This window comes from Podarcis melisellensis (assembly GCF_964234715.1).
Source record: "Podarcis melisellensis genome assembly, chromosome: 6".
NCBI lineage: Eukaryota > Metazoa > Chordata > Lepidosauria > Squamata > Lacertidae > Podarcis > Podarcis melisellensis.
Genome location: NC_138538.1, coordinates 40,212,153 through 40,239,858, shown reverse-complemented (window position 1 = coordinate 40,239,858; position 27,706 = coordinate 40,212,153). Strand labels below are relative to the sequence as shown.

General features: G+C 44.2%; 1 protein-coding gene across 2 annotated transcripts in view; it reads left to right on the top strand.

Annotated features, from left to right (window-relative positions):
• Window positions 1-27,706, top strand: part of CDK18 (cyclin dependent kinase 18) — an 89,422-nt gene that overhangs the window by 25,468 nt on the left and 36,248 nt on the right. For both annotated transcript variants that reach the window (XM_081916413.1, XM_081916412.1), the window contains exon 2: window positions 1,318-1,442. The gene's annotated coding sequence lies outside the window, so the exon portion shown is untranslated. The remainder of the gene's footprint in view (window positions 1-1,317; window positions 1,443-27,706) is intronic.

Sequence of the window (27,706 nt, the reverse complement as noted above, 5' to 3'; positions counted from 1 at the left end):
TTGGAGAAAATGGAAAGGGGTAAGTCAAGGTTGCTTCCCTTTCTGACCACACTCACACGCCCAGCGGACTAACTGGGAAGTCCTACAAAGGCACCTGGGACTGGTGAGGCAGGAGGTGCCCTCAGGAGACCAGTTTTGGCAGCCACCTGTTATTCTATAGCCTAGGGCTATGTTGTCTCTTAATCCACTTGTGAAAAAGTCCTTACAGACATGAGACCTTCTGCAATGATGTGGACTTTCAGGTTTCATCATAGCAACCCCTAGAGCAGGGGTTTCCAGTGGGAGCCAGTACACCTACCGGTATATAAGTCACCCTTGAAAGGTCTCAGGAAATATGCCCTTAGAAATCCACAATACTCAAGAGACTACCGTATTCAATCTTCCTGCTCAGTTCCTGTTTGTAATGGCTCAGCCATTTCTACATCAAACACACACCCCCTCGAATCTTCCCATTGTGTCACTAGATGCCAGAATTGGGCACCCTCCCTTTCATCCATTCTAAACAGGGAAGAGGTGCAATGAGCTTTTTTCTGTGAGCAAGTGCTGATGGAGGTGCCTTTCCCCCCATTGATGGGGGGGGACATGCCTATACCATTTTGTAGTCCTCTATCCCCCCCCCAACACTCTTTTAGAGGTGGCAGCTATTTTCTTTTGTGACTGGCGCCCAGAGCACTTTCCTCAAAATTCCATATGCGTCTACTGACCCCAAAGGGTGGGCAGTGATCCTTCAGTGATCCAATTTAGCATGCTTATATTACTCGTATTTATTTTAAAAAGCCAAACATCTTGAAGCTGCTAAGCTTGCCTAATATTGCATTTGCAATTAGCGTACATTCATTGTTACCAACAGACTTCTGAAACAGAAGATTTTCAACTGAAAGTTTTCTGCCCCACATCACTGACTAGACCTGAAATGTATCTCTTGGGAGGAAGGCTTTGAACTTGTCTGAAATCCAAAACATAATGTTCAACAGTGGAACGCACTCCCTCAGGAGGTTGTGGACTCTCCTTCACTGGAGGTTTTAAAGCAGAAGTTGGATGGTCCTATGCTTAGATTCCTTGCCCTGGACTCCTGCTTGCAATCCTGCCAATCCTTCCTTCACCCTGAAATAGCTTTCTCACAACCCTTTTCCAGACTAGCCTGCCTTATTATGGCACTTTATCAGCACAACCCAATTAAATACACCCGCCCACAGTCATAGAGGCCCCCAAAGCAGTTTATGCACTTTTGAAAAAAGAAAACATTTTTAAAGAACTGAAATAAATGAATAAGAGCTGGCTATGACAGGCTGTTTGGTTTTTTTGTCTTTTTAACAGAATGCAGTGCAGGTCTGGCTATTGTGCGGTAAAACAGCATGCAGCATACGTAGAGGAGAGCCTTTGGCAATAAGTAACCAGAGGGAAAGGGCACTCCAGCAGTGATCCTTGGTGTGGCAGAAAAGGTAAGAACACAAGAGCACCCTTCTTTACACCACCCCTCTTTTGAGCTTCCTGTGAAGTCTTTGTAATTTTTAAAATTTCAGTAGAGATGTTAAGGAAGCTTATCTTATGGTTAAATTTAAAAGGCCTCCTTTTAACTGTTCTTTCGTGATCCTTTGTGATAATGGTGGCATTGGGGTGGTTATACACAATCCTGCTTTTAATATTGTTTGGACCTTCAAAAGTTTTGGGTTGGACATACTGCTTCGTTTCTAGTTGTGCATGTGCCATAGCTTCCTGCTGAAATCCTGTGACTCTGGGGGTCAACCCACTTTTGTTGTACTATACTGAAAGAGTGCCCACCTAGATGGCCATAATGGGGTAGCATTAGTGAAGCATCACAAAACAACCAAAAGTGAAATGGTGTATGGATGTTCTATAATTCCACCTCTAATGCACTATTGTTGTGTCAATGACATATTGCAGAACACCCCTCCTCAAAAACAATAGTCTGGAGGGGACCTGATTTTTGGGCTGTATGTCTATCGTATGCCACTTTGAAACTGTGGTATTAAGCAGTATTCAGCTTATTTCAACAAATGCCGAAATGCTGTGGTATTATAGAATAGGGATGACATCACAAAGACTCCCATAAAACATTATCAAAACAGCATTAAAAAGACCAGCCTAAAAGAAATGTTAAAATTGAATATGAAAATAGCAAAGAGAAAGCCATTTAGAATTTAGAAGAGAAAGCCATATCAGAATGCGATAAAACGTATCATTCAAATTTAAAGGTCCTGGAAGAGTACAAAGGTCTGCACCTAGCATTGCAAAGACTGTAACAAAGGCCCCAGGTGAACCTCTTGAAGGGAGGGGGCATAATCCACAACTGGGATGCATGCACAGTTGCTTTTGGTTTAGCCTTTGACGGGGGGGGGGCAAACTGTTTGGTTTCCTGGCTTTGTATGATGTGGCTCTGTAGCAGCTATAAGCAGCATAGATTTGGAGCCCCACGGTAGTGAGGCTCAGGCAGCTAGTGCTCTGCAGCAGCAGCACTGCTGCTACACCAGCCTCTGAGAGTAATCTATTATTTATTGCCCCTATTGCAAAACTGGTTCATTAAGCCAGGATAAGAAAATGGGGTAACGGCCGTCTTTTATTACAGCTCCTGCTGCTGAGTTCTTACTACTAGGCGGAAAGTCCAGGGAATATTGAACCCTTTGGCCTTTAACCGGAGATCTGGCTTTCTTCTGCAAAAGCAGAAGAGGCTGCTAACCCCATACTACTGGGGAAGGCAAAGTTGGACTCCTCTCCCACCCACCCAGGTTTGTGGGAGCATTGGGCAAAATGCCAGGTCATCTGATAGAGAAATAAAGGCTGGACCATTGGGACGCTTCCTTACGTAACAGATGGTTCATGCTAAAATTCACCGCCCTGCACAATTATTAAAGGTGCTGGGGCCCTATCATTTTTCATCTGACCAGCCTAACATTCATTTTAGTGGCTGCCCTGTTCTGGTCCCAAGGAGAAGCTCTTTGCGCATGGCAGCAAGGAGAATTAGCAATTTGCCTCTGCGGGGGCTGGTGGTGAACTGAGGCCTACTGGGTACCTGCCTCCAGCCCAGCTGTTAGGCTCTACCCCCTTCCCACATTTCTCCTTTGCTCCATGATTTCCCATTTGATGCACTCCCTATGGTGTTGGAATGGGAAGGGTGCCTTTGAGGGTGTCTGCCCTGGTTCTATGGACCTTGTTGCTGTGGGATCTGGTCCAGTGTGCCCCTGGTCACCAGCATCAGGCTCAGAACCCGAAGCTGCTCTATAAGATAGGGTACTAATGCCTAGATAGTCACAACAGCCCCTTAGTTGTTCTATGTAGCTATTTCAGTTTCTGGTGTGGGTAATGAAAACAAAATAACAATGCTATGCATTATATTTCTACAAAAGAACTGCTATTGATTTCCCCTCTTTAAAAAATAAAGCATGCTTTCTGTTTGCTGCCTCCAGAAACAATCTTTTCTTAATGGCATTTTTGAAACTGAAGGAGTTGAGGGACTGATTTGTGTCAGAATAAGCTTCATAATTCTGCCTTTTAAAAACAATTGCAATATTTTCTCCATCATGTTTTCTGCTTGCTATGGACTGAGCTCCAAAACTATGAGTAATCCAAGATAGACCAAGAGATGATCCTGAAGCATAGGGTGCCAGTAGAAGAATAAGCAACCTTGAAAAGGTGCAGCAAGAATAGACCAGTTCAGGTTCATCTCACAAATTTGTTCATGGAATCGTAGAGCTGAGGGTCGTCAAGTCTAACCCTCTACAATGCAGAAATCTCAACTTAAACATCCACGACAGATTGCCATTCAATCTCTGCTTAAAAGGGAAACAGACAAACTTTGTGAATGTGTGCATTGCTTGAATGGTAACCTCTGGGAGGTGGCTTGTCACATCTGACTGCAAGAAAAGATGCCAAATTAGAACTGTGTGAACACACAGGGAGAACAGGGAGCACCAGCCCATTCTATTTCCTATTCTACCTGTATTATGTAACATCCAGAATTATCCTTTGCATCATTCCGGATCATATGTACAGGTAGGTCTGTGTGTTATCCACATGCGTGTAATTGCACCTTGAAAGCTTGAATTTTTGGTGCTGAGAAGATCTATGTTATGATTATGGGTACTTGATAACTTCTTATGAGGGGTGTGGGGACAGGTCTCCTTACATTTCTGAAAAGGTGGCTGGTTTTTCTTCAGAGTGGCAGTTTATAGCTTTGTGGGGACGCCAAGTTAAATTCTTCAGCACAGTAAATTTTCATTTGACAGAATGCCAAGTTTTAATAATTATTTTAACTGTGTAATGTATTTCATTCTGTGTTGTTTTCTAATGGCTAGTGGCTTCAGCTTCATTAAATAAATAAAAGATAACAATAACATGTTATGATTACGGTGGCCAGATGGAAAAGAGAACAGGATCCCGCACCTTTAATAGTTTTGCCGGATGCTGAAATTCCCACTTCTAAGGGTGCAGCCCTGATTTGTTAGTTTTAAAAAATTAGGTGTTTTTTTATTTTAAAAAAACCCATGTTTCTAGTCCTTCTGACTGCAAAAGTAGCTCCTTTCCTCCAGCCACTGGCACTTGTTTAACATTGCTAGCTGAAGCAGACATGTGCAAAGGCCTGTAAAATAATCTGGCATTTGTATACAAACTTGGGCAATGTATGCAGAGCGTAGAACTAGAGTTTAGATTCAATTTTTGCTTTGCAAAGTAAGCCCATCTCTGAGAATCACTCATTCATTCACTTTTCCCTCCTCCTAGCCAAACACTTGCTCTTTCCTTTGAGCTGTGAACTGAGCCCAATAGACCTGCTTCTCTTAATTGCTCTGTCTCGCTTTCTTTCCAAGCCAGGAATAGAAGCCTGATACCTTGGATCCCACCCCCTCTGCTTTAATCACTTGCTGCCACATGACACTAAGAAGAAATAATTAAGGGCAGCGCAGAGTAAAAGTAAGATGGCTAGTCTTAGCTGTCACAAGTAGCAGGACCTCTTCTCACTAAAGGGCAGCATTCTTAACTTGTGGTCGTCTCTCCGCTATTTCCTTCTGAGGTTGGATTGATGGCAAGCTGAAATCTTGCATGTCTGAAGTGGAACAGCCATAGGCTTTTCAAGACTCTGGGGATCCTGGGAGCTCTGTGTGGACTGGAGCGTGGCAAGGATGTAGAGATAATGAAAGCACTAATTAAAAATAGGAAAGGGAAAGAAAGAAGTAGCCAGCCTACACCAACCCACAGTGTCTGTATGGGAACTTTTTATTGTAGTGTCAGTACCATGTCTGTGCTTCTCATTGTTGACTCATTACCCGGGAAGAATATCCAAGTGATTTGGTTTGAGGATGTGTATAGATTTAGGCAAGATTGGGTCAATAAATGCCCTGCCGAGATCACCTTGTTTGATGTTGGAGAAGTCATTTTAAGGCTTTGCACAGGCATACGATTTGTGGTTTGTGAAGATGCACCTCAGTGTTCGGTTAACATATTCAGTTAACATAATGTGTTCAGTTAACATAATCCATAGTCTTTTGAATACTTCTTTAACTTTCCCCATTGGAGGAGGATGTAGCAGTGGTTGCAAGCAGTGGACCCAGGTGGGGTATGCTTGGGAGACTGAGTGAGTGGCTCCAACCAATGACTGATTCACTGACATGCCTGAAAGTTCAGGTTTGAAGATGAGTTCAGAGAGCATATAATGAGCACTCTCTGGGCTGTCTTGATCTTATTTCTGTCTTCAGCCCTTCATAATTTGTTGACCTGGTCCATATGCACACTTGCAGTACATTAGGCTTGCATGTGAGTAGCTGTGCATAGCATCACTGCGCGCTTGCCCTTCCAGATGGATGGTTGGTTTTGTGCTCAGGGTAAGCAGAACAAGTTTAGAATGGGGGGTCAAGAGCTGAAAATGTTTGAGAAACACTGCCTCCAACCTTGCTCCAAGCTGTCTCATCCCCATAGTCCATAAATGACATTTCATTTTTAAAACATTATTTAGTCTCCCTGCTTGAGCCTGAAAGTAAACAAATAAAATAAAACCCTATGATATGGAAAGACTGAAGGATGGAAATTTCGAATCACATCTCCATGTGTAGCGGAGGAGTGGTGCTGCGACTTTATAAAAATCATCCCTCGATCCTCTCTTGATGGATGCTGCTGTAGTTCTGTGAGCCTCTGTGGTGATAACACTGATTGACACTGGCTGAAGGCGTGTGATCCTTTGAAAAGCAGGAGTGTACCATGCAAAATGCTGACACAACCAACTTCTTTACAGTTCAACAAGAACCCCTCTAGGAAAGCAGACAATATGGGTATTCAACAAGCCATGGGCACTGGGGTGTGACTTGACAAGCTGGCACATAGTAGCACGTTATCCGGCCAAGGGAAACACAAGATGCATTTTATCACGTCCAGTAAAAGAATTGATTCCTGGTGTAGATTCATTTAATGAGGTTAAAAAAAAAAGTGACTGTCATTTTAGTGTCTTCTGTCTGAACTGCTCCGCTCTTGTCACGGTTGGAATGAAAGGCCTTAGACTGAGATAGCATCCACCCTGCACTATCTGTCGGTTTCTCTCTTTTTATGCAGAGGTGAATATACCAAAATGAAAGCAGCCCCCTCTGCTCTGCTATATAGTGCTGCTTCCATTACTGGGCGTTTCTAGGTCTTCAATGAAACCCAGGTGAAGCTCCTTCCTTTGCTTCTTATATGCACATCCTCATTGCAGATTAATGACTCTCATCTTCAAGGGCCTTGGGCATGCCTATACACCATCCCAGACTCAACACTTGCAAAGACACCAACCTTGATCACTCCCTTCTTAAAACAGCAAAAAGCCTAGAGTCTTCCTGCTGGGCAATTTACTGCACAAGGAAGGAACGCCCATAAAACACCTGCAGACTGACTTGTTGCTGGTAAATCTCTTGAGCCGAAGAGAATAGGCTTAGATTCCCAGGTGGAGAGAAGTTGACACAAGTGATGAATCTGATTACAAGTGAGGAATGAAGGCCAGGGGATCTCTAAGGCAGGCGAAAGGTGTGTGAGCTTCTCATGCTTCAGTAGGCGCTGGTTCATACTTCTTGCCTTTGTTATACATCCCACAGAAGTGGGCTGTTGCTCGTGGAAGATTATGCTGCAACATATTTCTTAGTCTTTAAGGTGTTGCTAGATTCTTGTTTATTTTGGGGGTAGATGTGACAGTCAACATGAGACTCAAAGTTTTACCTTTCATGGATCCTTTCATGATCCTTCTTTCTTCCCACCCTCCTTTACTTGTGTGATTCTGAAATTTCCAATATATACCACTTACCGTATTTTTTGCTCTATAGGAATCACTTTTTCCATCCTAAAAAGTAAGGGGAAATGTGTGTGCGTCTTATGGAGCAAATGCAGCCTGCACAGCTATCCCAGAAGCCAGAACAGCAAGAGGGATTGCTGCTTTCACTGCACAGCGATCCCTCTTGCTGTTCTGGCTTCTGAGATTCAGAATATTTTTTTTCTTGTTTTCCTCCTCCAAAAACTAGGTGTGTCTTGTGGTCTGGTGCGTCTTATGGAGCGAAAAATACGGTACTTTCCCTGCCTTCTTGGTTGTCTTGTGCTGACTGTTGTTTGTATGCACTGCATGGGGCAAAGGCTCAGAAGTCTGTGTTATGAAGTACCCCTGATATCCATCTTTTGCTGCAGTAGCCTGTGCCTGATCAGGAAAGCTTTGTTTTGGTCTTGAGAGACAGTAAAAGAAGGTGACTCTAGGTGACCTTCATTCTGAGCATTTATTCTGATTTGTTTGCAGGCAGGTTAGATGACATTGGCGATACTTAATGAACATTCACTTGTGGGGAGGTATAGTGTTGAATCAAAACAACTGTTGTCCCACACTTTCCAGTGCATTTTCGTCTCACTTTACTTGTTGCGAAAAGTCTGGTATTTGGCAAAAGTAGGTTTATTGCACAAGAGTTTCTCCAAAAAGTGCCTGCAGCTAGACTGCCACCACCCTCCTAAGTGCCTTACCTAAAAAATGAGTATTAGTGACTTTTCAATAGTTGTTACTCCGGGGAGGGTAACACTTCTTTAAGAGTGACCACACTCAAAGTCTCTGGCAAACTTGTCACAGCAGATGTCTTAGAGTCCCAGCACTCTGTTCCTGTGGACAGGCGTCAGCGTTCCCTTCACCACATGGAAAAACTCTGCTGGCTGGCTGTTTGTGGATGTGATGGAGGCAGCAAAGTAAGCAAAGTTAATAACTAATGAATACGCAAATGCCCTTTTGATATGATCAAATGACTTGAGATTTATCTTTGTTGCCCTTGACTACATTACCCCTTGAAGTGCCAAATTCTGGAGCATGTTCAAGGTCAAAAGTTCCTAAAATAAGTGCCAGGCTTGCATGCATACTGTATGCTTCATAACATTTGGGTTCTTCTCTGTGCTGCTTGACTTGTGGTGAAGTATGTCACTTCCACTTACATGAAAGTGGGGGGGGGGGGGGTTAGCACTGGGAGATCTCAGATGCATCCAGAAGGCAACCCACCCTTCTACATATGTACTGAAATGCATGACCAGGCAAATGGGATGCTGCAAGTACATTCATTCCATGTAGCTGTGGCTGGGTGCTAATGGGAGTTGTTTTGATCCAACAACATCTGGGGCAGCAGGTTCCCTACCCTTGATATAGATAGGGTGGAAATAGTCCCATTTCTAACCATTCTGAAATAGGGCAGAAGACAAATTCTGCCATTTTGGTCAGCCTAGCAGAAAGCTACTGCAAAAGTTTTTCTTTCATGTAACCAGTGCTTTTTTCTGGGGGGATGCATACACCCTAAACATTTAGTGAATCTTTGTACTTTTGCCCATTTACTGTATTTATTTTTCTCAATTTGAGCTATGAAATGGTGATTTTCTTGAGTCAAAATGAGAGTACTTTTTGAGCATTTTTTTTGGGGGGGAGCACTGCATGGAACTCACATTGTTTTTGATCTCAGGCTTTAGCAGTTTGCTGTAGGAGACATATTGACGAGCGGGATGCCAATTGACTTCTTGCAGACAAGAATGTGACCACCTGGCAGGGAAGCTTTGTTTCTTTTTTGTCAGTAAAATGTCAAGACCCTGACTGAGTGGCAGAGTCCTGTGGAGAGAGATGAGCAGGTAAGGCAGGGAGATTGCTCCGTCCTCTCTGCTCTCAGGCACTGAGTAATGGGCTCAGCAGTCACCTAGAGTAGTACAGAGAAAGGCTTCTTACAGCTAACAAGTGATGTAACCCTTGCCCTTTCAAGTAAATAGCAAGACATTGGGAAGGATTGTTTTCTGCTCAGGTGGAGAAAACAAAGATAGGTTCATCTCCATGTTTTTGCCTCAAATAGTGGCAAACACCATGCTCAGGTATGTGCTTCAACATCAAGGGAGCTGATTTATTTGATACTTTTCCAAAGCCAGTTGTGCTTCCTTGGTTGGAGGGGTTCTCAGAAAGCCATCTTCTCACAGCTTTTTATAAGAAACTACTTTCTGAAATAGGGATGCGGGTGATGCTGTGGGTTAAACCACAGAGCCTAGGGCTTGCTGATCAGAAGGTCGGTGGTTCGAATCCCCATGACGGGGTGAGCTCTCATTCCTCGCTCCCTGCTCCTGCCAACCTAGCAGTTCGAAAGCACGAAGTGCAAGTAGATAAATAGGTATCGCTCTGGCAGGAAGGTAAACAGTGTTTCTGTGCGCTGCTCTGGCCACATGAACCGGAAGCCGTACGCCGGCTCCCTCGGCCAATAAAGCGATGTGAGCACCGCAACCCCAAAGTCAGCGACTGGATCTAATGGTCTGCTAATTGTGAACTCTGCTTCTGAGAAATGACTGGAGAAATTATCTGCTGCCTTGTAGAAATTAGGTGAAAATAGCACCCCCAATTTCTCTGCCCACAATTTATGGCAGGGCATAAGAGACCATTTGCACACAGTTTTAGTGTGGGATGAAGGCATGAATTGCAGCTGACTTTCACTTCCCTACACCACTGCAAGACTGAATGTTGTGGCTGGAAGAAACAGGGAGTGGAATGGTTGTGGGGGAGCAGGTCCTGGGTGTGTGGGCAGAAGTGGGGATTACAGGATTAGCTGTGCAAAGGATATGAGTTGGTTCTAAACCACTGAAGAGGAACTAGGGCTTTCCAAACATTTTTTTGCTGGAAAATTTCCTAAAACAATTTTGTACTCTACCTGCAGTGTTGACAGAACCGTGTTTCCTCACAATGACTGTGGTTGCAAGGAAGTGGAAATAAAGGACAGCTTCAGTTCAGTCTAATATCACTGACTCACTTCTTACAACTGTTGTCCTTAATGAACATTTGGGCAGCCTTAAACATTTGTCAAATTAAGCACCAAATGGGCTGTGGATTGCAAAATAACCTTGAGATTCTATCCTGCTGCAGTCCTCCTTTACCCACCAGCAGGGTGTTTGTGCTTGACAAAAATTGTCCTTTCAGCATTTCCTGAGCTGGGAGAAATGGTGTGTTCAGTGGAGAGAGAATCATCATTAGATTCCTTTGTGCCTGCTGCCTTGTGTGTGTCTGTTGACTGCATTCTCTTTGCCACAATTCAAGTCAATCATTTGGTGGCATGGGATTCCTTAGGACAAGGCTGATTACATTTTCCCTCCAGCAATATTTTGTTCCCTGCACAGCCGGTGATTCTTGCACAATTGGTACTCATGCGAACATGTGATGCAGCAGTTATTAGAGAATGTAGGGAGTTTAAAGGCCAGTTGTTTGCACACATACCTCATGGGTGCCTAATAGTTTCAGTTAATTCCCTGTTATTTGTCTCCAGACTCCCCAGGATGCTCAAGAGAAAATGAGAAAGCTGGAGGAATGAAAAAGGCAGGGGGTGTTAAAAAAAGAAAGGAGCATGAAGCAAAAGGATGGTTTGGCACACACACACATGCACACTTTGTTTCAAATCTTGTCTAGGATGTTGCCTTTGTCAGGAGCAAACCACAAAACTTTTCCCTGGTTAATTTCCCTCTGAGCCACTTCCTTATGCTCAGAAGCCTTATGGCCGCCAACACAGTCTTTTCGATTCTCTGCTTCCCAAACCTATTCTTCACAGCACAAGGGGAGTGTTCATTCAGCTGCATGTGTCCATGTTATAATGTCTGAGCTGACACACTGTTTTCAGCTGCAGCAGCCTTTCTCATGTGGCTTCCTTCAGAGGCTTTGCTTCCCCTTCCTTCAGCTACAGCACACAATCTTTCTGTTGTTTGTGAAGCAGTGTGGCTATTCTTCCTCCACTCCACACCCGCACTCAAGTAAAAGGCTATGTCCCTGGAGCAAAACTTGCTCCCTTCTCTCGCTGCTTCTCCCAGCAACTGCACTTCCTTCTGGAACCGAGTAGAATTTGGTTAGGGCTGCCATACGTCTGGATTTTCCTGGACGTTACCGGGATTTCAAAGGTGGAATTGACATGGGGGGTGGGTTCCTAAAGACGGCACTTTGTCCTGGCAAGTCAATCGAATAATCACAGGTTTTTGACGTTTTTGTAACAAAAGGCTCAACAACTTGGGGGTATCCTGGTTTTTACTTTTTGAAATATGTGTACCCTAAGTTTGATGCTGTGGTCACTGTTCCCCCTTCTTCTGCACCAGCCATTGCTGGCCTCTGCTAGTCATTATGATCAGCATAGGGACCAGTATTGTCCCTGAGTAGTTTGCAGGTGTTTGTGCACTCTGATTCAGCACATCCAGCCATCTCATCCCTGTACGTTGAAGCATTAGTGCTTGATCATCCAGATAAACCAATATGCACTCCAATGTCATGCTCACTTCATTTAGTATTGGGAGCTATCAACAACAACAACAACAACAAAAGGCAGGGTAGTGCTCAGGGAGCAAATACGAAGTTGGGAGTGGGGTGAAGGAGAGCACCATGCACATCACAAGCTGCCCACTGAAACATAAAGAATTGTTTGCCTTAATGAGCTTCTACCCCAGTAGTGGCTGTGAGTGTAAAACAAATTGTCCCACCCCCCAAAAAAGTATTTTTGGCAGTACAGGGCAATCCTGAATATTGCATTGTTTTATTTTACAGTGGTACCTTGGGTTACATACGCTTCAGGTTACATACGCTTCAGGTTACAGACTCCACTAACCCAGAAATAGTACCTCGGGTTAAGAACTTTGCTTCAGGATGAGAACAGAAATTGTGCTCTGGCGGCGCGGCAGCAGCAGGAGGCTCCATTAGCTAAAGTGGTGCTTCAGGTTAAGTACAGTTTCAGGTTAAGAACGGACCTCCAGAATGAATTAAGATCCGAGGTACCACTGTACTTACAGTGTTTGTGTGCCACACCATAACATAAAGTTCTCTGGCTGTCTTGCTATAAATGCATAAAAACCAGTTTTATCGAATAAAGGGCAAAACTACATCAATACAGCAAAGTGGAACTCACTGAAAACCCAAGCTAAAATAAAATAATTTAAAATAGGAACCCAGTCTTTCCAGGTGGTGGCTTGTTTTTTTAAAGGGTTTCTGGTAACAGAAAGGTCTTCACCTAGCACTGGGAAATTCACAGTGTGGTGCACTGAAAAGGCCCTCTCTGTGGTGGCTACCAGTTGGAGCAGGTCCTCCAAATAGGATCTTAAGATTTGGGCAGAGTGGGGCTTGGGAGCATTCAGAATTGAGACGCATTGTCAGAGCTAAACTGGCAGGAAACATTTTGATCCAGGACTCAATACTGGGCAAACCTTATCCCTTATTTTGTTTTGGCGTTTCGGAGCGCAAAACATTGTATGCAACTGAGTAATACTTGGAGTAAATCAATTAAAATAAGTGGAAATAACTTGTTGTTGTTGTTGTTGTTTAGTCGTTTAGTCGTGTCCGACTCTTCGTGACCCCATGGACCAGAGAACGCCAGGCACCTCTGTCCTCCACTGCCTCCCGCGGTTTGGTCAAACTCATGCTGGTAACCTCGAAAACACTATCCAACCATCTCGTCCTCTGCCGTCCCCTTCTCCTTGTGCCCTCCATCTTTCCCAACATCAGGGTCTTCTCCAGGGAGTCTTCTCTTCTCATGAGGTGGCCAAAGTACTGGAGCCTCAGCTTCACAATCTGTCCTTCCAGTGAGCACTCAGGGTTGATTTCCTTCAGTATGGAGAGGTTTGATCTTCTTGCAGTCCATGGGACTCTCAAGAGTCTCCTCCAGCACCATAATTCAAAAGCATCAATTCTTCGGCGATCAGCCTTCTTTATGGCCCAGCTCTCACTTCCATACATCACTACTGGGAAAACCATAGCTTTAACTATACGAACCTTTGTTGGCAAGGTGATGTCTCTACTTCTCAAGATGCTGTCTAGGCCTGTCATTGCCCTTCTCCCAAGAAGCAGGCGTCTTTTAATTTCGTGACTGCTGTCACCATCTGCAGTGATCATGGAGCCCAAGAAAGTAAAATCTCTCACTACCTCCATTTCTTCCCCTTCTATTTGCCAGGAGGTGATGGGACCAGTGGCCATGATCTTCGTTTTTTTGATGTTGAGCTTCAGACCATATTTTGCGCTCTCCTCTTTCACCCTCATTAAAAGGTTTTTTAATTCCTCCTCACTTTCTGCCATCAAGGTTGTGTCATCTGCATATCTGAGGTTGTTGATATTTCTTCCGGCAATCTTAATTCCGGCTAGGGATTCATCCAGCCCAGCCTTTCGCATGATGAATTCTGCATATAAGTTAAATAAGCAGGGAGACAAAATACAGCCTTGTCGTACTCCTTTCCCAATTTTGAACCAATCAGTTGTTCCATATCCAGTTCTAACTGTAGCTTCTTGTCCCACATAGAGATTTCTCAGGAGACAGATGAGGTGATCTGGCACTCCCATTTCTTTAAGAACTTGCCATAGTTTGCCGTGGTCGACACAGTCAAAGGCTTTTGCATAGTCAATGAAGCAGAAGTAGATGTCTTTCTGGAACTCTCTAGCTTTCTCCATAATCCAGCGCATGTTTGCAATTTGGTCTCTGGTTCCTCTGCCTCTTCTAAATCCAGCTTGCACTTCTGGGAGTTCTCGGTCCACATACTGCTTGAGCCTTCCTTGTAGAATTTTAAGCATAACCTTGCTAGCGTGTGAAATGAGTGCAATTGTGCGGTAGTTGGAGCATTCTTTGGCATTGCCCTTCTTTGGGATTGGGATGTAGACTGATCTTCTCCAATCTTCTGGCCACTGCTGAGTTTTCCAAACTTGCTGGCATATTGAGTGTAGCACCTTAACAGCATCATCTTTTAAAATTTTAAATAGTTCAGCTGGAATACCATCACTTCCACTGGCCTTGTTATTTGCAGTGCTTTCTAAGGCCCATTTGACTTCACTCTCCAGGATGTCTGGCTCAAGGTCAGCAACCACACTACCTGTGGTATACAAGGCATCCATTTCTTTCTGGTATAATTCCTCTGTGTATTCTTGCCACCTCTTCTTGATGTCTTCTGCTTCTGTTAGGTCCTTTCCACTTTTGTCCTTTATTATGGAAATCTTTGTACGAAATGTTCCTTTCATATCTCCAATTTTCTTGAACAGATCTCTGGTTCTTCCCATTCTATTGCTTTCCTCTATTTCTTTGCATTGCTCGTTTAAGAAGGTCTTCTTGTCTCTCCTTGCTATTCTTTGGAAATCTGCGTTCAATTTCCTGTATCTTTCACCATCTCCCTCGCATTTTGCTTGCCTTCTCTCCCCTGCTATTTGTAAGGCCTCATTGGACACCCACTTTGCTTTCTTGCATTTCCTTTTCATTGGGATGGTTTTCGTTGCTGCCTCTTGTATAATGTTACGAGCCTCCATCCATAGTTCTTCAGGCATTCTGTCCACCAAATCTAAATCCTTAAACCTGTTCCTCACTTCCACTGTGTATTCATAAGGGATTTGACTTAGATTGTATCTTACCGGCCCAGTGGTTTTTCCTACTTTCTTCAGTTTAAGCTTGAATTTTGCTATAAGAAGCTGATGATCTGAGCCACAGTCAGCTCCAGGTCTTGTTTTTGCTGACTGTATAGAGCTTCTCCATCTTTGGCTGCAGAGAATATAATCAATCTGATTTCGATGCTGTCCATCTGGTGATGTCCATGTGTAGAGTCGTCTCTTGTGTTGTTGGAAAAGCGTGTTTGTGATGACCAGCTTGTTCTCTTGACAGAATTCTATTAGCCTTTGCCCTGCTTCGTTTTGATCTCCAAGGCCAAACTTGCCAGTTGTTCCTTTTATCTCTTGACTCCCTACTTTAGCATTCCAATCCCCTATAATGAGAAGAACATCCTTCTTTGGTGTCACTTCTATAAGGTCTTGTAAGTCTTCATAGAATTGGTCAATTTCAGTTTCTTCAGCACAAGTAGTTGGTGCATAAACTTGGATTACTGTGATGTTAAAAGGTCTGCCTTGGATTCGTATTGAGATCATTCTATCATTTTTGAGATTGCATCCCAGTACAGCTTTCGCCACTCTTTTGTTGACTATGAGGGCCACTCCATTTCTTTTACGGGTTTCTTGCCCACAGTAGTAGATATGATGGTCATCCGAACTGAATTCACCCATTCCCGTCCATTTTAGTTCACTGATGCCCAGGATGTCAATATTTATTCTTGCCATCTCATTTTTGACCACCTCCAACTTACCCAGGTTCATGGTTCTTACATTCCAGGTTCCTATGCAATATTTTTCTTTACAGCATTGGACTTTCCTTTCGCTTCCAGGCATATCCGCAACTGAGCGTCCTTTCGGCTTTGGCCCAGCCGCTTCATCAGCTCTGGATCTACTTGTACTTGCCCTCCGCTCTTCCCCAGTAGCATGTTGGACGCCTTCCGACCTGAGGGGCTCATCTTCCAGCGTCATAACTTTTATATGCCTGTTGTCTTTGTCCATGGAGTTTTCTTGGCAGGGATACTGGAGTGGCTTGCCGGTTCCTCCTCCAGGTGGATCACGTTTGGTCAAAACTCTCCACTATGACCTGTTCATCTTGGGTGCCCTGCTCGGCATAGTTCATAGCTTCTCTGAGTTCTTCAAGCCCCTTCGCCACGGCAAGGCAGTGATCCATGAAGGGGCACCCATTGATTTCAATGGGTCTACTGTGAGTAGGGCTTAGTTGGCTACAAACCCAAAGATATGACATAAAATAAAGTTGCACTATTCTTCCCATGTAATTGCAGAAGCAAAGTTTAACAGTTTGGGAAAGCATACGTTGAATGCTAGTTTGGGCTGTAGTTAGAAAGTGCACTTTTGGCAGTTGACTGTATGAAATCCATCCAGAGGGAGACAAGACTTTTTGTGGCTCATTAGTAGGTAACCTGTTCTATGCAGCTATAATGAAACCATCTGCCCCCAGTCGCATGCAGGCTGAGAGAAAACAAGTAGGTAGAAGGGAAATGCTGTCATAACCAGTGACAGTGCTGATTGAGCACATGGAAAAAATGCTAAGGTTGCAATCCTGTGGCTTGACAGGTCTATTTCCAGTCTATGCCACTTTTTCCTGTGTTCGTTCCATTAGAATTTGCATTATTTTTAACAGCTGTTTTCCTCAAAGTATGCATTTTACCCTAAAATAAGCATTCTGGTGTTTTTTTGAGCTGTAAACTGGATTGCAAAATCTGTAGAATTGCAAAACCCAAAAGATTCAGTCCACATAATAGTCTAGGAAGCATGAATCAGTTTGGCTTGCTGAAAAAATGTGGGCCAAACAAAAACCTTGAGCATCCCAGTGCGCACACTTCCTCCCATTGGGCCCTGTGGGCATCACATTGGATTAGGTTACATGGCAGAAACAGAACATGTGTCTATAGCATTTCCCCCATAAGTTTCATCCCATGAGCATATTCAGAAATGGACATAGAGCCTGACCCTTGAGCTCATTCATGTCAGTGCAGATCTTTCCATAAACATTAAGGGGTCTTCAGTCAAGCTCTTGTAGCGTTCATTATGCATTGCTCTCTCAGGAAGCCCAGAGGTTCTTAGACTAGGTCCCCCTCACCCGGGGTAAAAAAAATCTCTGGCTGTTCTTCAGTTGATCGACCTCCAAAGAAGCATGGTTTTTCTGCTGCCTGTTGCAAATTAAGTCTGAGACGGAAATTCTCTGGTGAATTTCTTCAGCTTATGGAGTGAGAAAAGGCTCCACAACCTCATTCTCTGGTCATCTTTTTCACCAGCACCTGTTTCTGTTGTGAAAGTGGCAATTATATTATTATTATTATTATTATTATTATTATTATTATTATTATTATATTTATGTGCTGCCCATCTGACTGGTTTGCCAATCCACTCTGGGCAGCTTCCAACAAAATATAAAAAATCATAAAACATCAAACTTAAAAACTTCCCTATTCAGGGCTACCTTCAGATGTCTTCCAAAAGTCATATAGCTGTTTATCTGACATCTGATGGGAGGGCGTTCCACAGGACAGGTGCCATTACCAAGAAGGCCTCGTTCCCTGTAACTTCACTTATCACAGTGAGGGAACCACCAGAAGGCCCTCAGAGCTGGATCTAGGTGGCTGGCGGTGGAGATGTACCTTCAGGTATACAGGGTCGAGGCAGTTTAGGGCTTTAAAGGTCAGCACTAACACTTTGAATTGTGCTCGCTCAGGGGTCACATAACTCATGCTTCCCGTTGCAGCTGGCCACCATTTCACAAGGTGGCACTTGCTCAGATTTGTGTTCAGTTATCACATAACCATATCTCACCAGCTATGATGAGGCATCACCATGACGCCAAATCAGACTGAGGGCAATGGTTCCTGTCTTCATTCTGGGGGTTTTTTAATGGTGCTGAACAACAGAAAGTGGTAAATTCATCTCTATATGTAGCCAACACCCCATATCAGTGAAATGCCCCTTGTGTATAAGGTAGCAAATTGAAGAGGGCGTGTCAACTCAAGCCTCTTTGGAATTCCAGCTGATGGAGAACTTTTGCTGAACCACAGGTACAAGCTCTGTGAGCTTGAGCATCTTGGAGCTGAAAGACCTGAAGCAGACAAATCCATTGGGACAAGTATGTGAGGTGAAACCTGACCCTGACAAATGTTGGGCAGGCTTTTTAGCAACCAGGCAGCACCCCTAGCAAAAAGTTGGAAGGCTTTCTGATTTATTACAACTATTGGTTAGAAGAACAGACTGAAACAGGGTGAACACTTGTTCTTGCAGGAAGCAAATGAGCAGCAACAGCCCCATCCATCTCAACCTGTGGACACTTTAATTGGAGTTCCCCCTGAAAGTGGCAGAAATGTCCCCGTCTAGTTAAGAGAAGCAGCTCAAGTTCTTGAGTTCAGGGAGTCATAAAGATAATGAATGCGGAATAGCCATGCACACAGCAACAGCACCTAACAATATCCTGTGATTTCTCAGCAACTATTTATACCCCCACCTCACTTCCTCTCTGAGCAGAGTTATATTTAGTAGTACGTAACAAACAAGACATATGAAAAGAAATCTTTCACAGTCTGCAATTTCTGTGCTACCTTTGTTAGAAACCATTGATCCCTAGTACCTGTGGGCACAAAAGAGGCAGAGCAAAGGGTCTTGTTTTTTAGCCAAATCTTGTTTTAATCACTTAACTCCACTTTAACTTGAAGTGTGCACTGTAGCAGCATATCAGTAACAATGTATGGTAAGCAATAGGAGTGAGGAACCTGGTGACCTCCAGATGTTGTTGGAGTCCAAATCCTGATTGACTCTTCTAGCTAAGGCTATGGAATACAGATGCTGAGAGTTGTTCAGTAGCATGTGGAGGACCATAGTATACTAGTTTTTTTCACTGCAGATGGTGACAGCAGTCACGAAATTAAAAGATGCCTGCTTCTTGGGAGAAAAGCAATGACAAACCTAGACAGCATCTTAAAAAGCAGAGACATCACCTTGCCGACAAAGGTCCATATAGTTAAAGCTATGGTTTTCCCAGTAGTGATGTATGGAAGTGAGAGCTGGACCATAAAGAAGGCTGATTGCCGAAGAATTGATGCTTTGAATTATGGTGCTGGAGGAGACTCTTGAGAGTCCCATGGACTGCAAGAAGATCAAACCTATCCATTCTGAAGGAAATCAGCCCTGAGTGCTTCCTGGACGGACAGATCGTGAAGCTGACTCCAGTACTTTGGCCACCTCATGAGAAGAGAAGACTCCCTGGAAAAGACCCTGATGTTGGGAAAGATTGAGGGCACAAGGAGAAGGGGACGACAGAGGATGAGATGGTTGGATAGTGTTCTCGAAGCTACCAGCATGAGTTGGACCAAACTGCGGGAGGCACTGGAAGACAGGAGTGCCTGGCGTGCTCTGGTCCACGGGGCCATGAAGAGTCGGACACGACTAAACGACTAAACAACAACAAAGTATACTAGTTTTAAGAAGTGTTGCAAGATTTAGACTGGAAAGTACTCTAAACTATGTATGAAAGCAAAATGTTTCAAGAAAAGCAGCTCAGACACAGCCCTTCTGCAGGTGTTTACATTGCAACTGAAACAAAGAGTGCTTTGGGTAGGAGTCATTCAGCTCCAGTTTTCCTATGTGCATTACTGGCATGTTGGCTTCTGCACATTCCCACTTTTTCAGTCATGGCTATTGTGCTGCTTGCCATCCGCACCAGTAATGGTGTGCCCAGAGGTGTTTTGTGAGAGTTTGTCACTCCCTGTAGTCACTTCTCCTCCACCCTCTACTCCCTTCTTTTGTTCTTGGCAGAGGTATTTCTTTACCTGTACGTGCACAACTTAAAAAAAAATCCCAGGAAGTGTGCCAGAGCAAACTAAAGTTGTCAGCTTTAGTTATCATATTTCACAATGCAAGATGGAGGCTTGTGCTTTTAGGGGGTGGGCAATGTATATTTCCAATTGTGTTGCTTTTAATTTTTAATGCTGAGGTGTTGCGCAACTAGAGTGACATTTACCTGCCTAAGGCTTGCACAAGAGTGAGAAAGAAGTTATGCAAGACCTTTGTAATAACACACATAGTCTCTCTCTCTCTCTCTCTCTCTCTCTCTCTCTCTCTCTCTCTCACACACACACACACACACACACACACACTTAAAGCCAGATTTATGAAGTGCAGTTCATAAGGTAATCTCTGTTGAGAGCTTGAGAGAACAACAGCTCTTCCTCACCATGTTGAAACTGAATGTGCATTCAGTATCTAGCAGTTAGTGGCAGTAGCCAGTCTCATTGCAAACAAAATGACTGAGGTGTGCTCAAGTGAGTGTAGCATTAGAGGCCACCCAATGACACAAAACCACACATGTGACCCCCCCCCCCAAAAAAGCACTGACAAGCTTTGACACCAGTAGTAACTACAGATGGATTTTTATTTATAGGTTATTTTTTCTTGCTGAGTTTTCTGTGGTAAGGGGAAATCCAGATTAAATGTGTAAAAATAAAAAAGCATGGACTTGCATTTTGAAGATGACATCATGTGGACACTGCAAAAGCCTTCCATGCATGAGCAGGACTGATTGCATAATAAACTCTGATTTGGAAGTTTCCAAAGTGGCTATTCTGTAGAGATGCTGGTCCAAGCCAGTGCTATTTTTCTAGAAAAAGAGGTGCCGGAACTCACCACAAACGCCTCTCTTGTTCTCTTATAATGGCAGTGGCACCTACCTGAGAGGTGCCAGAACTGAGTTCCAGCTGAAAAAAAGCCCTGGTCCAAACCATTCTGACGTCTATGCAATCTAGGCAGACTTTTGTCTGCCCAGATTGCAGGAGCCCATTATGAACAGGTAGGTAATCGCTATGAATTCCTGAAGACAGACCTTTCTATTGTAGGCATAATATGCTGTGTATCTGCCTGGATGTAAAAAATAATTCCTCAAATGCTACATATATTGATGCTGATTCCTGCCAAGAGCCTTTAGCTTCACGTGAAATGGTCAAAATTGTGCATTAGGAATGCAATACAATACAACCTTTTCTCTACTGAGAGACGACATAGGATAAAATATATAGCATGTAGAGGTGTGGAAATCGCAATTGCTGTCACACTGTGTCTGCTAAGCTGCCAGTGTGAGACTCAAAATGCCAAGCATGCAAATCTAAATGAATCTTCTCTGAACCTCCCTTGTCTTTCATTGCACCTTCACCACTATTTGACCAGTCCTGACTCCACCCCTTAGCGCTCCTTGTTTTCCCCCTCCACTTGCTATGCCAGTCACAGGGACGTAAGAACCCGCCTTCTACTGATATGGACCACAGGTCCACGAAGCTCTGCATTATCTATTCTGAGTGGCAGAGGTGCTCTAGGGTCTGGGATAGGGTTTCCTATTCCCATGCAGAGATGCCACCTTCTCCTTGAATGGTTTCATGGCACATGATGCAGCAGGACTGGGCAGTGCCTGAATGGGAAGGCGCTTGGGAACCCTTCCTTCCATGGAAGGAAAGTGAGGTATATATGTAATAAATAATAAGCCTCTGGGTATGGATTCAGATGAGAAGCTGAGGTGGCCAAACCCCAAAGTGCAGGTCATTCCGAGGATTGCAGTGACCTACTAGTACCAGTGGTGGAATTGCTGTACTGTAATGGTAAGTCGCGGGTGGCGCTGTGGTCTAAACCACAGAGCCTAGGGCTTGCTGATCAGAAGGTTGGCGGTTCAAATCCCCGCTCGGTCCCTGCTCCTGCCAACCTAGCAGTTCAAAAGAACATCAGAGTGCAAGTAGATAAATCCCTTTACCTTTACCATACCTTTACCCCTTTACCTTTACCTAATGGTAAGTCAGGAAGTCATCAATTTATTTATTTATTCTATTCCTGTCCCATTGTCCCTCCAAGGAGCTCAAGGTGGTGCATGACTCTCCCCATTTCATCCTCACAATAGGGACACCACCTCCTGGGGACCAAGCCCTTTTGAGCACCCCCAGTATTTGGGGGGGCAGACCTCAATGTCCAAAGAAATCAGTGGGTAGAGGAGACCAAGTGCAGAGCTGAGCACAGAGCTGAGCACAGCATGGCTTCAGTGGCAGACTCCTCCTGCTGCTCCTGCCATGTAGGGGAAGGAGGGTAAAAGCAGACCCTTGCTGGTGGCGGCGGCATCAGCAGCAGCAGAAGGAGCTGCTGGTCATTGAAGCTGCACTGCTGCTGCTGGGTTCATCTCCACCCTCAACTACTCCTGATGTTGCCCCCCACAATTGCCCTCTCAAGCTGGCACCTCTGCCTCTTGTAACCCTGTGAGGTAGGGTAGGCTGGGAGAGGGCAACTGTCCCAAGGCACCTGGTGAGCTTTGTGGCTGAGATGGGGAGTCTAGACTTTGCTCCCCCAGGTCCCAGTCCAAGTACTCTGATGCTAGTTCTCGGCATTTGGCGCAGACATGTCAGTGCATAAATGGTAGTCACTGTGTAGATTTCACCACCTTTTCTGTTGTTCTGAACCTCACCTGGGTTGAGCCATAATCTGAATTGTTTACATGCATAATAAATATTGACCAAAAGCAACAAAACTTTTAGTTGGGATGGCAACTTTTGGTTCTGTGAACTGGCTCTGAACTACATATTTTGGCAGTTGTGGACTTTTATGATATTCCTTGAACCATCTTGCTTTTGCAGTGACTGCATGCCCTCGTTTGCAGGGTCACTTGCCAGGTGAAGGACTATATTATTTTTACTGGCTGGCTGTGTGACGCTAATTCATATGTCATGGCTTCTGAGAGGCATTCCTTCCATGTGTGTCAGCTTGAGCTGGCTGCCTGTGCTAGATCAAACAACTTTGTGCTCTGCACAGCCGTGCAGAACTTGACCTGAGTGCTAACTTGGCTCAGCTCCAGTCTCCCACTGGTTGAGTCGGGTAGTGGAATGGGTAATGATGGGCAGTGAAGCAGAACTAGTGCAGAGCAAGGTCCTGCCTCTGTGTAGGGGGGGAAAGAGAAAATAACTCGAATCCTGTGGGAAACGCACACACTAAGCCCCAGGGCCAGAGTAAAGGATCTGCCCTCCTTAATTTCTCAGTCATGTGCTCAGGGAGGAGGCCTGGGGACAGGCTGGGTGGGGTGGAAATCACCTCAGGGCAGCTTTTGCAGGGTGAATTTCACACTGCCTGTTAGGATAATGCTGAGGAATTTGGTACAGCTGTGTTTCCTTCTTGATGCAGAGAAAAAAGCCTGCTTGCCAAGCCTCTTGTCAGTCTACCGTCATTCACGAGCATTTAAAGCAAGGTAATTGTGGGTGTTTGCTAATGCTAGAGCATCATCTTTCTAAACATGTTGTTATGCATAATAATAGAGTTATCCTACTGTGTGTTCACATCCAACCTTGGCACTTGACACATAATGCCACACTGAAATGTTAGGTGTCTGTGTGTCGAGGAGTGCTGAAGTGCAGGTGTTGCCTGCAAAGCAAGCAGAGCTGTGTGCAAGACTGTTATGGCTGATACTGATTGGGGATATTGACATTTCAGGACCAGATGAATACAGGATTAAATTTCTGTCTCTAAAAAAATTGATGATCCTGGGTATTGTAAGACTGAACAGGAGGAAACTGGTGTGGATCAGTAATAATAGTTAAAACTCCATTCCTATCATAGACAGCTTCAGTCCGTTATTTGTGAAATATGAACAATCCTACTTCACAATGAAAGCAATCAAGTTTGCAAATTAATGCCTCAGAAGCAGCCCAGTTTGGTATTCAGGATTCATCCAAAACGTATGAGCATGCTCATAGTAACCAGATGCCTTTGGGAAGCCCACAGCCCAGGTATGAAGGCAATACCCTTCCATGTGGCTTGACTTATGCATGCCCCGCCATCTGAGGCTACAATATATATTACCAGCTTAAAACTAAACTAGGTCATTCTTTTTCTCAGTTTGGATTAAACCTGTTGGACAGGGAACAGTGGGTGGGAATGCATCAAGACCAGAACCATCAGGCAAGATGAATGGTTGCAGCACTCTCCTTGGAGACCTGATCTGCCACCTTCTTGGCAGCCCCTGCTATGCCCTCTCTAAGAGTGGCCTTTAGGCAAACAGCAGGTTCTGCTGGTCTCCTCCCACCCTTGTTTCCAAGGTAGATCTTTATTTCTCCCCTTCTTCCTGAGGTAGATCTTCACTTACCTATTCTTCCCTGGTGGAATGAGGTGCCATTTTGTGGTTCGCCTCAGGTGCCAAAATGTGTTGGGCCAGCCCTGCTCAAACTCTGCATTTTCTAAGAAATGGCAAGTTAGATATGGATTTTAGCTAGCTTCATGTGCACGAAACTTTCCAATTCAGCAGTGGGAGCACACTGGATGCAGAGTAAACAGAGGTGTGTACACAGCCTGTTTCAGATGCCTCTGAAACTAGAGGTTCCATTTAGCTATGCGGCTAATGGCAATTGAATGACCTTTGCTCCATGAATTTGTCCAACCCATTTTTTAAGCCATCTGGATTAGTAACCACTGCACCTTGTGGCAGTTGTATGAAAAAGTGCTTTATTCTGTTAAAGTTGCATAATAAGTAGTTTAACTGGCAATGAGGCATCAATTACTTGAAGAAAGGACCTATTGCCTGTTAGTAGTTGTGAAAGGCAAAATTTCCTTTGTGAGTTTAGGGGTGTGTGCATTGTAGGAGCCGATCCTGGGCTTCTGGCTTTAAAAGAAACCAAAGAGGAAAATCTCTTCCACCTTTAACACAGTTTACATTTATTTAAACCTGGGATTGTTAAAAGCTAGCACTATTCATTACATTTCAGATGGCTTAACAAGAACACCATAAAAAAAAACAAGTAGAAATTTGCTTTCACTTAATAGCATCCATGATAGCAGTGGTGTCAAGAAGCTCATTTTGGTCCTCCAGGTGCATTATATGCATACAATTTCTAACTACGTAAGCAAGCCAGCAACTGGTTGCCACAGTGGCTTGATGCTATTTGTGATGCTCCATTCAGATTGCAAAAGAACCCTTTCCTTTCATTCTGCTTCCTTGCTGGTATGTGAGGGATGCTTTCTCCAATCAGCAGCTACAAGAATGATACATTTTAGAACGTAATTTTCCAAGCAGCCTCTTAGTTCCCAGTTCTATAATTTAGCAGCTTGAATTACTAGGACCTTTGTCATTCCCTTCTAATAATTTGCCCATGTGTGGAGATGGAGGTGTGCTAAAAAGTAATAGCACAGTATAGATATCACGTTTTTGAAATGCCATTGTGTTTTCTGTTATATCCTTCCTTCAAATCTTCTGTTCCTCCTCACCTTATCCTCATTTTGTGACATGATTGTCTTGACAGAGGCAGGTGAAGGGGGGAGGAAAAAAGTATTTTCTAAGCAACCCTAATATCTGATCCTAAACTTGCCCCTTGGACATGGCACTCACATTCACAGGCGCAGCAAAGGCAACTGTCCCACTCTGGTCTCATCCTGACTGAGCAAGGGTTGCACAGTGTAAACTGTGAAGCCCAAAGCAAATGTTCTGAACTCAGTGCACAGAAAGTAAAGGGCTGGCCATGTAATGTCCCCAGAACATCAGTAAATTAGGCTGTATGTTTGTGTCATTGATAGATAATCTTTTAAGCTTTTGGGATACATGTATATAAACCCATGTGTTCTTTTGCCATGGTGAGGCAATGCATTAGCTCTGGATACTGCATTTGACCACATCAGACTGGAATGCCATCATCATTTGTGCATGTATCCCATCGTGGGACTGGCCAGGGAACAAATTGCACCTTGGCCCAGCCCTTAGTTCTGCCTTGCACAGCATACTTGAGTAATAAGAACTGTCCTCTCTGCTTGGTTCACTGGAAGTTCTGGCTAGTATTTCAAAGCTCATCCTGTCTTGCAGGATGGGAATAGTCTTTGGAAGAAAGTTCTGTGTTTAATGGGAATCTGTTGTCTGTGTGCATGTTAAGACTGAGGAAAGCAACTGTCCACTGATGAGGAGTCATCCGTAAATGCATTCCCCCCCCCATCTTTTGCAAGGTTTTGTTTCAACCTCTTTTAAACAGTGCCTGCTATATTAACTATGTTGTCCTAGTTGGCAGAGGGAAAGTGTGTTTGGTATAGGGCTCAGCCTCCACTGCAGCTCAGAGACAGGCTGTTCTGGTTCATCAGAGGGCTGTCAAGTCATTAGAATAAAAGCATTTATGGATTGGAAATGGTATTTTCCCACCACAAACTCCTCCCAGCGCTTCCATAAACCACACAGCGGCTAACAAGGCTTTTTGGGATCTACATGGTTGCTTAAGACTGCAAAAGCTGGTGAGTTACAAGGCAAAATTGCAAGGTAGAATGACTGAATTGAATATGCATGATATGAGGAAGGAAGATATTGAAATAAGAAAAATAAAAGTGGTAAGCTGGGGTTGAAGGAGCCATGTTTTGTGTGCATGTGTGCACATCTGCATAGCCTGGGAAAGTGCTGTGCGGACTTTAGCTCAGTGCAAAAACTGCTGAGGATTTACTGAACTGTGTGCAAGTTTACCTTGGGAGAAAGGCAGAGAACAGCAGAGAGGGTAGTAAATCATATCTATGGCAGAAGGACATGCTAGATATCAAAGCAAAGACTAAAGGTAGCAAAGGGCTTGTGGATTATGGTTGAAAATGGATTTGGGAATTGGCTGGGCTATTCTAAGACTGGGATGTTGATAGTGGCACGTGGCTAGCATTGGGAGAGTCCTTCAAATAGCCTTAGGACAAGAACTGAAGGGCCAGCTCCAATCTGCCTGACTGCTATGCCTCAATATATGTGCATGTTTAGCTAGCTAGCTATTTGCTAAATCTGCCACTGGAGAGCATTGATTTTTCTGCTAGTTTAGGCTGCAGTCCAAACCTCCTCTTCCCAACAGCAATGACTTTACAGAGAGGTGGGGCCCCATTCACAAGGAGGACCGGAATGTGGCAGGGGGCAGTAAGATCTCTGTGCCAGCCTGGAGCTGCTACAGGGATTGGTCCACACCATAATATGAGAGCAGTGAAACTGGCTTGGGATCCAATGGCTCTGGCTCATCCTCACCCTGTCTCTGGAATGTCCTGTTCTGGGGCCTTCCACTGGCTACCATTGACACACCCAGTCTGTGATGATCCAGCCCACCCACACGTTCAGAGGGTGAAAGCGGGAGTACCATTTCCAATGGGAAGGAGGGCTGTGCAGGACCTTGGGGGCCCCAGAAACCTCTGGCTTCTTCTCTTTCCTTTATTATTTATTTTATTTACAACAACAATTTATATACCTTGTAACACAATGGTCTCGGTGCACTATAAAGTAAGGTTTAAAAGATGCAATGAAGATAGATTTTATTGGTTTCAGCTGTGGAGCGAGTTTGACAGAATTGGGCCCACAGTACTGAGCACATGGCTGCTGGAAGATATGAACCCTATGTCCAAGCCATGGAGGACCACGAACAGTGATTCCCCAACAAACCTCAGGGTTCAGGCAGGGATGTAAGGAATCTGATAGTCCCTTAGGTGTCCTAGACCCAAGTTGTTACAGACTTTGCATGTCAGTACAAAAACCTTGAACTTGGTCTTGCAGCATATGAGCACCCATTGCCCACACACTTTCAAGCTCATCTCCCCAGCCTAAAGGACTCGAGTCATGTTTCTTCCTCCACCCCCAAACCTCCCCTCAAGCATGTAAGCAGCACTGGTCCTGGATTATGTCTATTCTCAACTTTTATGTTTTAGTCTAGGTGTAGTTCTTTATTCTGGTATTATCGTTATTGCTTTTTTTAAAAAAAATTGTTGTTTTCACATGCTACAAGGGCTATGACAGAACCATTTCCATCACAGGTTGCAAGAAGGGAGTATTAAAGAATAATTAATCTGGAAATGGCGGCAGTATAAGGATGAAACTGAAGCAAAGAGATCACCGCA